Source organism: Amphiura filiformis, chromosome 6 (assembly GCF_039555335.1).
Source record: "Amphiura filiformis chromosome 6, Afil_fr2py, whole genome shotgun sequence".
Taxonomy (NCBI): domain Eukaryota; kingdom Metazoa; phylum Echinodermata; class Ophiuroidea; order Amphilepidida; family Amphiuridae; genus Amphiura; species Amphiura filiformis.
The window spans coordinates 51945278-51950034 of NC_092633.1; positions in this window are offsets into that span (position 1 = coordinate 51945278).

Here is a 4757-nt window from a genome sequence, read left to right on the forward strand (position 1 = left end):
GCAACAAAAACTCAAAGAAGAGCTCACAAAAGAGAGAGAAAAAGCTGTGTACAATGCTGAAATAGCTGCGAGTGAAAGGGAGAGGCTCGTAAAAGAGAGAGAAAAAGCCGCGCACAATGCGGGAGTCTAGCTCGTGTTCACTTTTGTGTGGATGGCTCGTCAACAGCGCCTATCACGCGCTGACGATAAGCGCACTCATGGCAGTAAACTGTTGGACTGCGAAGAAATTCTTAAAATTCAAACCCGCGAATCTGGGACAGCTCGACGCGGAGGATATTGGAAAGCTCACACTCTCAGTTGGAGTGGCAACATACACGACAGACCTTTTAGTCAAACAAGGTTTAATCCCCGAGGATATCATCACAGGATAAAAAAAAAAGATTTACAAAAAAGTAAAGTACAAGAAAAATTGTACAAATTAAGTCAAAAAAATGCTAGGCTGTATCGCTCAACATCCAATTTACAAAAATTACGGTGCTAGGGAAGATGGCGAGATTTTGAACTTGCAAAAATTTCGAAAATTGAATCCACCGACAAACAACAGAGGTTATTTACGTTTTGCCGCTTATCTGAATGGCAAACAAAAAATGTACTATGTACACCGCTTTGTATACGAATGTTTCAAGGGGAGCATCCCATCTAATCTTGAAGTGGATCACATTGATGGTAATAGAACAAACAATCGCATCGACAATCTTCAGCTTCTTACAGGTTCAGAAAACAGCCAGTAGGGCGAAGAAGCGAGAACGGGGAAAAGTGTCTATCCCAATTGTAGCAATTTGCATAGAAACGGGCGAAAAAAGAAACTTCAAAAGCATGCGCGCCGCGGCGATGATTCTAGAAGTTAACGTCGGTGCTATTTCAAGAATTGTCAGCAAAGAAGTAGGTCGAAAATCAGTTTGCTCAAAAGTAGATGGTCTTTTGTACAAATTTGAAAAATTAGAGTAAAAAAAAATCTCATCAAAATATCTTTGAGGTGAGGTTTTTTTTTGGCGTAAAATAAAAGGAAAATGGCTTCGATACTCATGATGGCTGGAGGCGCTTTGGTAAACGCACTAGCATCAGCGGTTCAAATTATCTTTTAAGCACTCTGTCTAGTTCTGCTGAGTGCAAACGTCACGATCTCGCTTTGGAAAAACTCCAACACGATCGCGATTCGTGGAACCAGGCTCGTCTTCAGAGAATTGACTATATTAATAATCAGCTAAAACGACAGGGTCACGCGGAAAAAACTTTCGAGGACGTCGACGACGCGATGCGACAATATTACAATCTCACTGGGACACTCTTAGATCCCCTACCACCCGAACCACATTTATACAACTATCTCGACGAGGGGCAGACTGAGTCTATCAAAAATGGAGAACTGGCCTTGGTCGGAGTGGGTATGGTCGCGACTGGAGTTCTCGTATATAACTTTGTGTGATGGGAAAAGCCCAGCAACCCATTAACTGGTGCAAAAAAAACCTGGTGATTCTTTTTTGAATCTCCAGAATTTTTTTTTTTGCGCTTGGGGGTACCCCCCTTCCCACTAATTTTTTTTTGCTGTGGTCGTGGACATGACCTTGCTCCAACATTTGACTCGCCCACAAAATATAATTCCGATTGAATAACACCACAGTCCAAGCATGTAGGTGTATTTTTTGCGTATTCTTCACTTCCTGTTCTTCCACCTTGGTGATCAAAGACTCAAAATCGGCGTAAATGATGTAGGGTGCTTTTAATTGATTTCTAAAATTCCTAAATTTCACAAACATTTTACTCTCCATCCTAAAAATCTCATCCTTCGACAGCCACTCTTCTTTTTTATTGCTATCCTTCCACTCGACCAGATACATTTGCCTCCCTTTTTCCCATTTTTCATCTACAATGTTTCTTATGGGAAAGTTTGGCATTTCGACTTTAGCGTCCGTTTCTCCGGGGCCTTCGCATTCTGGGTAATGTTCTTGTAAAAGTTCTTGCTTAGAAAACCCATGAAGACATTTATCACAAAAGTACGTTCTTCTTTTGTTATTATTCGTATCGCTGAGAAATCGATCGAAATTCCTGATCTAAGTGTAGTGAGAATTATCTCCTTCCTCTAGGAGCAAAAGGTTGATTCTGGGAATTTCAGTTGCTTGTTTGCTTAGATGTATTCGAGCGGGAGCACTACCCTCTAGAGTAAATACATTGAATGCCACGTCGTTTAGCTTCTCCACTCTCTTCAGTTTTTCAACCGGAATAGGAGTGTTTGGTTCGATTCCTTTAAGATTTAGCCCTTCATACTTTGAATAGTTCCATGTTCTTTCTGGGGTTTTTTACAGGGTATTTCCACGCACGATAGCACCAATCTAGACAGTTATTGTCTTTGTTTTTTACGTTGACGATCGCCTTTTTGTCTTTCAACCACTTTGGTAACTCGATGTACGAACCACCGGGTCTTTGGATCGGATTGTACTCCCATATGTCAAGGTGCAATGCTTCTATACGTTCAACCCACCACCCAGTTTCGCGCTTGAGAAACTCTTCGATTTTGTTCGAGATAATAGAAAATTGTTCGCTGAGATCGAAATCCTCCTCGCTCAATATTAGTTGCCGTCCGTGATTAAAATAAAACTGCATGGTTTTTATCTCATCACCATTCCTTTTTGCCATCAAAATTTGAAGGCACGGCAGAAAAAAGCCCTTCATCTTTTTCAACTGTTCTTTGAGTTTAACGATAATTTTCTCTTTTACTCCGCTCAAAAACTTGTGAGGGTCCTTTTCAAGAATGTGACCTTTGGGTACGTTCATTTTAAAATTTTGTATGCATCTTCCTGTTGTGCACGCGACTCGCTCAAATTCAAGCGCCCTTCTTCTTCTTTCCAATGAGAGTCTAGAAGCTGGTATGGGTCTTTGGGTTTGAGTGTGGGGAGTTAGTATTCGATTTTGCCGGGGAGCTGGTATTGGTTTTTTGGCTCGGGGAGCTGGTGTTGGACTTTTGGTTCGGGGGGCTGGTATTGGTATTGGCTTTTGGGTTGGGGGGGTGGTATTGGTTTTTGGTTCGGGGAGCTGGTGTTGGACTTTTGGTTCGGGGGGCTGGTATTGGTCTTGGTCTTTGGGTTCGGGGGCTGGTATTGGTCTTGGTCTTTGGGTTCGGTGGGCTGGTGTTGGTATTTGGGTTCGGGGAGCTGGTATTGGTCTTGGTCTTTGGGTTCGGAGGGCTGGTATTGGTCTTGGTCTTTGGGTTCGGGGGGCTGGTGTTGGTATTTGGGTTCGGGGAGCTGGTATTGGTCTTGGTCTTTGGGTTCGGGGGGCTGGTATTGGTCTTGGTCTTTGGGTTCGGGGGGCTGGTGTTGGTATTTGGGTTCGGGGAGCTGGTATTGGCCTTTGAGATCGGGGAGCTGGTCTTGGACTTTGAGATTGGGGGTGTTGAGGTATCGGTAAATTGCCAGTTTCTTGCAACAAATTCGTCAAATCCTCTTTATTCAAACGGTAATAACCCCTCAGGCCAGCATCTTTGACTATGGATAGTAATTCTTTTACAGTCGGCATACTTTTATTTATAGTAAATATTTTTTCTTAAGCACTTTTTTCTTTTTTTGCTCAAAAATTTCGTGAATTCGCGAATTTTTTTTGCTCAATGAAGGACCGTTTCATAGACATAGCTCTGTCAACATGGACGTGCGGCATTCGCGAATGCGCGAATTTTTTTGCTCAATGAAGGACCGTTTCATAGACATAGCTCTGTCAACATGGACGTGCGCGCATTCGCGAATATTAGTCTTTTCAACCCTTATATATCATCTACTCCTACTCTGCACTTATTCGACAATAAATAAGTGATATGAGGCTTAATATTAATGATACCTGCGTCTTGACTCTGGAAAACAATATTTTTTTAAAACCTCATTTTGCATTTAGTTTTTTAAGCCACCTCGGGAGCCACCTACAGGATCTCATTTTGCATTAAGGTTTTTATTGCGTTGCATGAAGTAGCAAAACTTTCTTTATATGGCCCAATTCGTGCCTGGAAAAGGCTATCCCCTCTTACAACCTATCAACAGGTCTGATTTCTATAATGAGGTGTCACGGTTGCAAGAGATAATAATACCAAATCGAAACACCATGAAATTCACCACATCACGACCAAGCTCACATAATTTGGGCGCCCCGTTCCTTTTTTAAGGAATTTTTATTAAGCCACCTACAGGAAACAAATTTGGCTATAACTACGAAAAAAATATATGCAAGATGCCTTAATATCACTAAAGTAAACAAATTACACAGCCATTTGCTCTTGCTGCTAGCTTTTGTCGGGGATATTTGTCTCATAGTCCTGCTTTTATGAACATGGGTTATGGGTTATTACAAGAGTCAATAAACATTCAATTAACTATAGATGTATTGTTTTATATATGTGTATTGGCAGCATGTGATGGCTATAAGTCAATTGCAAACATGTTTATAAAAAAGGCTACAAAATTCCTACACTGAAGAGACTCTTTGCCGGGTTTAAGGGCCAAATATGTGGGGCAAGATTAGATAAAGGCATACAAGCTAGGGTATGAGATATTAGGAATTATTTCCTACCCTCTTAACCACAGGGTTGGTGGGCTATATAGCTATTCAAGACACAGGATATGTAGGCCTAAGGGATAAACTGTGCATTTTGTGGGGGAAAGTGGCCCCGGGCAAGTGGCATCATTTCACTACCGTGAAAAAACACTCACACTGTATATGACGTCACCTCATTAATATTAATAACCTCCTCTACGCGGTGCCTGGTTGTTCCGAAA